Below are 10536 nucleotides of genomic sequence, written 5' to 3'. Positions count from 1 at the left end.
ATTCTAGCCCCAGCCCAGACTAACCTTTTAGACTGACTCTGGCAGAAGAGTCAGACTAACCTTTTAACCCTGACTCTGGCAGAAGACTGAGCCCTAATCTTGGTCAAAGACTGAGTCCTGAGCCTAATCATTGACTGAACTCTGACCACAGACTGAATTCTGACCCTGGATCATGCAATTCTGGTCACACACTGAGCCCTAAATGGAAGACTGTGCCCTGAATCTGGTCACAGACTGAGCCCTGAACTTAGTCATCGACAGAGACATGACCCTGGTCACAGACTGAGCCTGGCTCCTGGTCACAGACTAAAGACTAAGCCCAATCATGGACTGAGCCCTGAATCTAGCCCTAGGCTACAGACTACTCAACTAAGGGCTGACCTAGACCCTGTCTGAGCCTGACCCCATCATAGACTAATCCCCAACCTCAGCCCCACCTGAGGAAGACTGCTGGCCTAAATTACATGCTGCCACATAAGAGGCATGGATTACGGGCAAAGATCTGTCTTGGGAGATCTTGGGCTTCTCATGCTGCTGATGCCACAGTGTTCCTTCCTGGTACTGTTATGGTCACAGTCTCCATCACTGGTTCCACTGGCTGGTTGGTCAACCCTCAGCAGCCCAAGCTGTGGCCTTTAGGGGCCACAGCATCCAGGCTAATGCAATGAGAGTGGTTTGGTGGCATCTGTCCAGCAAACAACCAGGGCCCATGGGGTACTGGGGTTTGGCTCTGTCAGCAGAAAGAACGACTCCTTGGGGCCTCTGGCTTCAGTTACTCTGAGGCCCTTGCTGGGGTAGGGGTTGGAGTAGAAGGAAATAGTGGGGTATGTCCCATTATTTTCGTAAACAAAGTTTACTGTTTGTGTTTAGGTAATCCATGCCCATTACACAAAACACAGAAGGAAAACATTTACCTATAATTTCATCCACCAAGAAATAATCGTTCTGACTTACTGGTTTGTTTCCTTATAGATATTTTTTGGTGGGGGCGGGGGTCTAGGCATATATATTTATATATACATGTTGTATATAATATGCATATATATTTATATACATGTATATTTACATATACATGTTATATATTATATATATATATGTCTATTTTTTGAGACGGAGTCTCACTCTGTCGTCCAGGCTGGAGTGCAGTGGCATGATCTCAGCTCACTGAAACCTCCACCTCTGGTCCAAGCAATTCTCCTGCCTCAGCCTCCCGAGTAGCTGGGATTACAGACATGCACCACCACGCCCAGCTAATTTTGTATTTTTAGTAGAGACAGGGTTTTGCCTTGTTGACCAGGCTGGTCTTGAACTCCTGGACTCAAGTGATCCACATGCCTTGGCCTCCCAAGTGCTGGGATTACAGGCGTGAGCCACCAAGACTGGGCCTATACATGTTTTATAGAATTGGTTGGTTACTGTGTTGCTGCCACAATGTCCAGCAACACAGTAGGGTTAGGGTTAGGGTTAGGATCCTGTTAAGGTTGCAGCCCATCTCCTTCTTAACAGGAACTGGAATATGGTGGACCCCACCCTCAGCTTCAGGAATGGGTCCCAGTTGGTTAAGCCAGTAAGCAATTCCCATTTCCCCAGGCACATGATTAGATCATGAATGAACTAGCAAGATACAAGGAAATTTTTGCTCAGGGCTTTTGGGAAAGGAAGCTTATTTTCTCTCCTGAGGAGGTTGCCAAAAAAGATGATCTTCCTTCCATTAGATGTAAATGAAGAGGCCAATGGCTCTAGTTACTGCTGGCAGCCATCTTTACACCATGCAGAAAATTGGCCTACTGATAAACTGACATTATGGAAAGCAGAATGGAGAGACATCAGGCTTTGGTGACTTCATTAACTGGATCAAACTTCACCTGAAGCCCTACCTGCCATTGGACTTTTTTTTTCTTCTTTTTGAAACAGAGTCTCAATCTGTCGCCCAGGCTGGAGTACAGTGGCACGATCTTGGCTCACTGCAACCTCCGCCACCCAGGTTCAAGCGATTCTTCTGCCTCAGCCTCCCGAGTAGCTGGAGTTACAGGTGCCCACCACTGCGTTTGGCTAATTTTTGTATTTTTAGTAGAGACGGGGTTTCGCCATGTTGGCCAGGCTGGTTTCAAACTCCTGACCTTAGGTGATCTGCCTGCCTCAGCCTCCCAAAGTGCTGGGATTACAGGCGTGAGCCACTGTGCCTGTCCTGGACTTTTAAAATTATTTGAGCCAACAGAGTCCCTTTATTTATTTATTTATTTATTTAGAGACTGAGTGTCGCTCTGGCACCCAGGCTGGAGTGCAGTGGCACAATCTTGGCTCACTGAAACCTCCACCTCCCGGGCTCAAGCAATTCTCTTCCTCAGCCTCCTAAGTAGTTGGGATTACAGGTGTGCACCATCATGCCCAGCTAGTTTTTGTGTTTTTAGTAGAGAGGGGGTTTCACCATGATGGCCAGGCTGGTCTCCATCTCCTGACCTCAAGTGATCTGCCTATCTCGGCCTCCCAAAGTGCTGGGATTACAGGCATGAGCCACTGGGCCCAGCCCCTTTATTTTTATTATTTTTTGACACAGGGTCTTACTCACATTGCCCAGGCTAGAGTGCAGTGGTGCGATCTTGGCTCACTGCATTATTTTTTATTTTTTATAGGAGATGGGGTCTCACTCTGTCTCCCAGGTTGGAGTGCAGTGGCATGATCATAGCTCACTGTAGTCTCGAACTCCTGGGCTCAAGCAGTCCTCCCACCTCAGCTTCTGGGGTAGCTGGGACTACAGGCACTGCCATGCCTGGCTAGATTTTAAATATCTTTTTTAAGAGATGGGTTCTCACTATGTTGTCCAGGATAGTTTGACTCTTGGCCTCAAGTTATCCTCCTGCCTCAGCCTCCTGAGTAGCTGGGTTTATAGACACAAGCCACCACAACCAGCTCCCTTTATTGTTTAAGCCAGTTTAAATTGGGGTTTCTGTGACTTGCAGCCCACAGCATCACAACTCCCAATTGATATTACCAGATTACTGTTTTTGTTGCTTTTTTCTTGCTATTTAATACCATAACCACGAACATTCTCCATGTCATTCCATCTATGCTGCATCTTTTTTTTTTTTTTTTTTTTTTTGAGATAGAGTCTCACTCGCCCAGGCTGGAGGGCAGTGGTGCGATCTCAGCTCACTGCAACCTCTGCCTCCTGGGTTCAGGCAATTCTCTTGCCTTAGCCTCCCAAGTAGCTGAGATTACAGGCAGCCATCACCATGCCCAGCTAATTTTTATATTTTTAGTAGAGATGGGGCTTCACCATATTGGCCAGGCTGGTCTCAAACTCCTGACCTCAAGTGATCCGCCCACCTCGGCCTCCCAAAGTGCCGGGATTACAGGCGTGAGCCACCATGCCCAGCCTGCTGCATCATTTTTAACAATTGCATGGTTTTCCATCCTATGGAGGTACACTCATTAATTTAACTCATCCCCTGCTGTGACATGCTTAGGTTATATCCCCAGTTCTTCACCATGATAAATGGTATTCTAATAAACAAGCTTGACCTAACAATCCTCTCTCTGATGATTACTTTGGGGCTAATTCTGAAAAATGGAATTACTGGGTCAAAAAAAGTTTTTAGAGTTTTGATTTTGCCCTTCAGAAAGCCAGGGTGAATTCATACTTCCCCAGCAATGAACAGAGTGTTAGAGATAGCTTACTGTGTGAATAGTCTGGACAAGACCAATCATATTGACTACATACTCATATATATAGAGATCTATATAGATCTATACAGATCTATATAGACCTATATAGATCTATACAGATCTATATAGACCTATATAGATCTATACAGATCTATATAGACCTATATAGATCTATACAGATCTATATAGATCTATATAGACCTATACAGACCTATATAGATCTATATATATATATTTTTTGAGACGGAGTCTTGCTCTATCACCCAGGCTGGAGTGCAGTGGCACAATCTTGGCTCACTGCAGCCTCTGCCTCCCGGGTTCAAGTGATTCTCCTGCTTCAGCCTCCCAAGTAGCTGGGATTATAGGCATGCACCACCATGCCTGGCTAATTTTTGTATTTTTAGTAGAGACAAGGTTTCACCATGTTGGCCAGGTGGCCTCGAACTTCTGACTCAAGTGATCTCCCTGCCTCAGCCTCCCAAAGTGCTGGGATTATTGGTATGAGCCACCATGCCCGGCCAAGCCTATTATTTTTATATCTTTACAATCAAGTTAGTAAAGGGGAAGTTAGCAGGGTGCAAACAAAAGACTCAGTGCAGACTTAACTTCTCTAGAAGGCACAGTAGGCTCAGTGTTTAGGGCCCACTATACTTTTAGGGGGTCCATGAAAGTGGTTTTTTTTTTTTTTTTTTGAGACGGAGTCTCGCTCTGTCACCCAGGCTGGATGGAGTGCAGTGGCGTGATCTCGGCTCACTGCAAGCTCCGCCTCCCGGGTTCACGCCATTCTCCTGCCTCAGCCTCCCGAGTAGCTGGGACTACAGGTGCCTGCCACCACGCCTGGCTAATTTTTCGTATTTTTAGTAGACACGGGGGGGTTTCACTGTGTTAGCCAGGATGGTCTCAATCTCCTGACCTCGTCATCCGCCCGCCTCGGTCTCCCAAAGTGCTGGGATTACAGGCGTGAGCCACCGCGCCTGGTTGAAAATGTTTTTAATATTCTTTAAAATTAGAAGGATACACTGGGAAGTTAAGGTTAAAAAAAAAGGAAACATATACTAATAATAATGAATCCAGCCTAGATTATAGTTATCTTTTTACCAAAGCAATTGAAAATCAAATATATATAATATTTATGTATATTATGTATATTTAATGGAGGCATGTGTCCATATCCCAGCTACTCAGGAGGCTAAGGCAGGAGCATTGTTTGAGGCCAGGAGTTGAACACTAGCTGGGACAACACAGAAAGACCCTGTCTCTAAAAAAAAAGAAAAAAGAGGCCAGGTACAGTGGCTCATGCCTGTAACCCCAGCATTTTGGGAGGCGGAGGCGGGCGGATCACTTGAGGTTGAGACCAGCCTAACATGGTGAAATCCTGTCTCTACTAAAAATAAAAAAAATTATCCGGGCATGATGGCACGCTCCTGTAATCCCAGCTACACAGGAGGCTGAGACACGAGAATCGATTGAACCTAGGAGGTGGAGATTGCAGTCAGCCAAGATTGCGCCACTGCACTCCAGCCTGGGCGACAGAGCAAGACTCCGTCTCAAAATAAAAATAAAAATTAAAAAAAGAAAAAAGAAAGAAAACCCTAGGATCCATGAAAGTCATAATGCAGTCTTGGCTCGGTATTGAGAAGGAGTCCCTAGATTCAATGGGAAAAGAGGACAGTGACGAACTTGCTGTGTCCGTGGAAGAAAGCATGAAGAAGAGAACTGGCATCCTAATCTGGTGATCTGGTGATCCGTTCTCCTTTTTTTTTTTTTTTTTTTAAATTGTAGGCATTTTATCTGCAAATGCATATTACCTCCTTAGAAAAAGAATTCCAGGATTTTACCTCCTGTGTGTTTTCGTCTTGCTTCTTTGTGATCCATGATGCCAGCTGAGGTTGTGAGTACAATGAAACCCAACTGGCAGGATGGGAGCAGATTATTCTGCCATTTTTCTAGATTTTTGAGTTGCACATCAAATCTGGGGCTGATTACTCCACACTTGTTTAACCTGCCTGTGAGGTTCACAGCAGTTTTCCTAGCTCTGTGATCATCAATGACTTCAACTTCACCAGTGTAACTATGCTTCATCACCACAGTTGGAAACCAGACGATGACATTATAAGAATCTGGTGTTTGCCTCTCTTTTGGCATTGTTGATGCTCTTGAGAGCATCAGCCGGGACATTCATGCACACCATTATGGCAGCACATGGCAGAAAGAGCTATCTGCTTATGTATGAGATTGAGAGGTGAAGCCAGCTGGACTTCCTGGGTGGAGTGGGGACTTGGAGAAATTTTCTGTCTAGCCAGAGGATTATAAATGCACCAATCAGCGCTCTGTGTCTAGCTGAAGAATTGTAAATGCACCAATCAGCACTCTGTAAAAATGCACCAATCAGTGCTCTGTGTCTAGCTAGAGGATTGTAAATGCACCAATCAGCCCTCTGTAAAATGGACCAATCAGCACTCTGTAAAATGGACCAATCGGCAGGATGTGGGCGGGGACAAATAAGGGACTAAAAGCTGGCCGCCACCATCACCCTTCATCCCCAGCCAGCAGCCGGCAACCTGCTTGGGTGCCCTTCGGTGCTGTGGAAGCTTTGTCCTTTCGCTCTTCACAATAAATCTTGCTGCTGCTCACTCTTTGGGTCCTCACCACCTTTAAGAGCTGCAACAGCCTGTAATCCCAGCACCTTGGGAGGCCAAGGTGGGCGGATTACGAGGTCAGGAGATCAAGACCACCCTGGCTAACACGGTGAAACCCCATCTCTACTAAAAATACAAAAAATTAGTTGGGCATGGTGGTGGGCATCTGTAGTCCCAGTTACTCGGGAGGCTGAGGCAAGAGAATGGCGTGAACCCAGGAGGCAGAGCTTGCAGTGACCTGAGATTGTGCCACTGCACTTCAACCTGGGGGCGACAGAGCGAGACTCTGTCTCAAAAAAAAAAAAAAAAAAGAAAGAAAGAAAAGAAAAATAGAAAAAAGAGAGCTGTATCACTCACCGTGAAAGTCCATGGCTTCATTCTTGAAGTCAGTGAGACCACTAACCCACTGGAAGGAAGAAACTCCAGACACATTTGAAGGAACAAACTCCGGACACACCATCCTTAAGAGCTGTAACACTCACAGTGAAGGTCCGCGGCTTCATTCTTGAAGTCAGTGAGACCACCAACCCACCGGAAGGAAGAAACTCCGGACTCTCAAGATGAGTGCAGAGACATGTTGGGTTCAAGTCCCAAATCCACAGTTCACTCATTTCACCTTTCTGAGCCTGTTTCCTAACCTGCAAAATGGAGTTCACGGGGTCTTTATGAGGTAAGGAAGGAACTGATAATGAAAGCTAACACTGTCCTAATAGGTACATTTTTTTTTTTTTTTTTTTTGAGACAGAGTCTCATTCTGTCGCCTGGCTGGAGTGCAGTGGCGCGATCTCGGCTCACTGCAACCTCCGCCTCCCGGGTTCAAGCGCTTCTCCTGTGTCAGCCTCCCGAGTAGCTAGGATTACAGGCATGCACCACCACACCTGGGTAATTTTTTTGTATTTTTAGTAGAGACGGGGTTTCACCATGTTGGCCAGGATGGTCTTGATCTCTTGACCTCGTGATCTGCCCCCCTCAGTCTTTTTTTTTTTTTTTTTTTTTTTGAGACAGTCTCACTGTGTCGCCCAGGCCGGAGTGCAGTGGTGCGATCTCGGCTCACTGCAACCTCCACCTCCCGGGTTGAAGCGATTCTCCTGCCTCAGCCTCTGGAGTAACTGGGACTACAGGTGCCCGCCACTATGTGCCCAGCTAAATTTTTTTTTTTTTTTTTGAGACAGAATTTTGCTCTTGTTCCCCAGGCTGGAGTGCAGTGGCGCCATCTCGGTTCACTGCAACCTCCGCCTCCGGGTTCAAGCAATTCTTCTGCTTCAGCCTCCCGAGTAGCTGGGATTACAGACATGAGAAACATGCCCGGCTAAATTTTGTATTTTTAGTAGAGGGGGGGTTTCACCATGTTGGTCAGGCTGGTCTCGAACTCTTGACCTCAGGTGATCCACCCACCTTGGCCTCCCAAAGTGCTGGGATTACAGGCATGAGCCACCATGCCCGTCCTGTATTAGGTACTGTTCTAATGAGCTTTATATGTGTTAACCCCTTTATCCTGCCAACCCCCACAGGGTACACAATATTGCATCACCACAATGTGTGCTCTGGGAAGTAAAAACCTTGATTGGAATTTTTGTCCAAAGAAATAAAAAGGCCAGGTGCAGTGGCTCACACCTGTAATTCTAGCACTTTGGGAGGCTGAGGCAGGAGGATCACTTGAGACCAGGAGTTTGAGACCAGCCTGGTCAGCAGCAAGACCCCGTAATCTACTGAATAAACAAACAGCGCAAACAGGGATTCCCTAGGGTTCGGTTTTCCTATCTCTTTTTTTCTACAACCAAATTGGTTTATTACAGGAATGCAAGGTTTAACATATGAAAATCAGTTCACATATTTTACCACATTTAATAAAATAAAGGAGAAAAACCACATGATCATCTCAATAGATGCAGGAAAACATTTGACAAAGTTCAACATCCATTCATGATAAAAGCTCCAAGAAAAATAGAAATAGAAAACTTTCTTTTACAAAAGGCACCAGTAACAAACCTACAGCAAACATGATCGTTTAAAGATGATATCTGGAAAAAGACAATTATCAGTTCCAGTCAACATTGTACCAGAGGCCCCAGACCGTAAAATTAAGACAGTGCAACGAAACAAAACCAAGGTATAAGGACCAGAAAGGAAGAAAACCACTTTTATTTCCAGATGATATAATATGCATATGTAGAAAATAAAAAAAAATATCCAGTTAAACTCTTAGAGTAAGAAAATTCAGTAAGGTCACTGGCTGCAAGGTTAATATACAAAAATCAATTGTCTTCCTATATGCTACTGCCAAGCAACTTGAAAATGAATATGTAAAAACAATAGAGTTTGTAATGCTATAAAAAATTAAATACCTAGGAGTAAATCTAATGAAAGATATGCAAGATATTTATTCTAAGAACCACAAAATATTACTGAAGGAAATTAAAGAAGACCTATAGAAATGGAGGGACTCACTATGTTCGTGGAAGAAAAGACACAATAATGTAAAGCTGTAGAGTCTCCCCACATTGATTTCCCCAATGGGAATCTGAAATCCTGATAGAAATTTGGAAGGTTTTTCTGTGGAGGTTGACGAGCTGGCCCTAAATTGTACCTGGAAGTGTGAAAGGCCAAGTATAGTCAAGACAACCTTCAAGAAGAACAAAGCTAGACTGCGATGGCTTACTGAGGCTGTGGGCTCACACATGGCCCTCACCACAGGAAAATGTAGGCCACAGGCCAGGCATGGTCGCTCATGCCTGTAATCCCAGTACTTTGGGAGGCCAAGGCAGGAGGATCACTTGAGCCCAGGAGTTTGCGACCAGCTTGGTCAACATGGTGAAACCTCGTCTCTACTAAAAAGACAAAAAATTAGCCGGGTGTGGTGGCCGACGCCTGTAATCCCAGCTACTTGGGAGGCTGAGGCAAGAGAATCGCTTGAACCTGGGAGGCAGAGGTTGCAGTGAGTCCGGATCATGCCACTGGACATGAGAGTGTCCAGCCTGGACAATGAGAGTGAAACTCCATCTCAAAAAAAAAAAAAAAATCAGCTGGGCGTGGTGGTGCATGCCTGTAGTCCCAGCTACTCAGGAGGCTGAGGTGGGAGGATTGCTTGAGCCTGGGAGGTTCAGGCTGTGATTGAGCCACTGCACTCCAGCCTGGGCAACAGAGCAAGACTCTGTCTCAAAAAAAAAAAAAAAAAAATAGCCAGCCCAGCAGCTCACACCTGTAATCCCAGGACTTTGGGAGGCCAAGGCGGGTGGATGACTTGAGGTTAGGAGTTCGAGACCAGCCTGGCCAAGATGATGAAACCCCCATATTTACTAAAAATACAAAATTAGCTGGGCGTGGTGGTGGGCACCTGTAATCCCAGCTACTTGGGAGGCTGAGGCAGAAGAATCGCTTGAACCTGGGAGGTGGAGGTTGCAGTGAGCTGAGATCGCGCCACTGCACTCCAGCCTGGGTGACAGAGCAAGACTCTGTCTCAAAAAAAAAAAAAAAAAAAACGGGCCAGGCGCAGTGGCTCACACCTGTTATCCCAGCACTTTGGGAGGCTGAGACGGGCAGATCATGAGATCAGGAGATCAAGAACATCCTGGCTAACACAGTGAAACCCCATCTCTACTAAAAATACAAAAAAATTAGCTGGGCGTGGTGGTGCGTGCCTGTAGTCCCAGCTACTCGGGAGGCTGAGGCAGGAGAATTGCTTGAACCCGGGAGGCGGAGGTTGCAGTGAGCCGAGATCAGGCCACTGAACTCCAGCCTGGGCAACAGAGCGAGACTCCGTCTCCAAAAAAAAAAAAAAAGAAAGAAAGAAAGAACAAAGCTAGAGGACCAACACACAACCAGATGTCAAGTCTGACTATAAAGCTATAGTTAATAAGACAGCGTAGTTAGACAAACCCACTGAAGGACTAGAATAGGGTATGATATTCAGAAGTAGACTCCCATATATTTATATGGTTACCTATTTATTTATTTTTGAGACAGTCTCTGTCGCCCAGGCTGGAGTGCAGTGGTAGGATGTCGGCTCATTGCAAACTCTGCCTCCCAGGTTGAAGTGATTTTCCTGCCTCAGCCTCCCAAGTAGCTAGGATTACAGGCGCCTACACCACGCCCAGCTAATTTTTGTATTTTTAGTAGCGATGGGGTTTCACCATGTTGGCCAGGCTGGCCTCGAACTTCTGACCTCAAGTGATCTACCCGCCTCGGCCTCCCAAAGTGCTGGGATTACAGGTGTGAGCCACCACGCCCGGCC

This window comes from Pan troglodytes, chromosome 23, assembly GCF_028858775.2.
Source record: "Pan troglodytes isolate AG18354 chromosome 23, NHGRI_mPanTro3-v2.0_pri, whole genome shotgun sequence".
Taxonomy (NCBI): domain Eukaryota; kingdom Metazoa; phylum Chordata; class Mammalia; order Primates; family Hominidae; genus Pan; species Pan troglodytes.
The sequence above is the reverse complement of the archived record's forward strand: the minus strand, read 5'-3'. Positions refer to the sequence as shown.